The sequence below is a fragment of the Habropoda laboriosa genome, unplaced genomic scaffold (genome assembly GCF_001263275.1).
Source record: "Habropoda laboriosa isolate 0110345459 unplaced genomic scaffold, ASM126327v1 scaffold440, whole genome shotgun sequence".
NCBI classification, from domain to species: Eukaryota; Metazoa; Arthropoda; class Insecta; order Hymenoptera; family Apidae; genus Habropoda; species Habropoda laboriosa.
In genome coordinates, this window is record NW_017100710.1 from 1,209,802 (window position 1) to 1,210,024 (window position 223).

The window sequence follows — 223 nt, forward strand, 5'->3', positions numbered from 1 at the left end:
TTATATATATAATGCAAATATATGCATTGTGCACGTATAATGCAAAAGAAACACTATGAAATTTCACACTAATAAAATAAATTACATTTTAATTACGACAGAATTAAAACTATCACTATTTAATTATTTATCTGCTACACTTAAATTTCAAAATATTTAAAACAAGACATTAAGAAGTATTTGCATCTTAAATTTTCTTTTGTATTAAATTAAAAGGAAAATA

General features: G+C 19.7%; 1 protein-coding gene across 1 annotated transcript in view; it reads right to left on the reverse strand.

Annotated features, from left to right (window-relative positions):
* Positions 1-223, reverse strand: part of LOC108576979 (exportin-4-like) — a 4,963-nt gene that overhangs the window by 4,562 nt on the left and 178 nt on the right. The gene's annotated exons all lie outside the window — the stretch shown is intronic.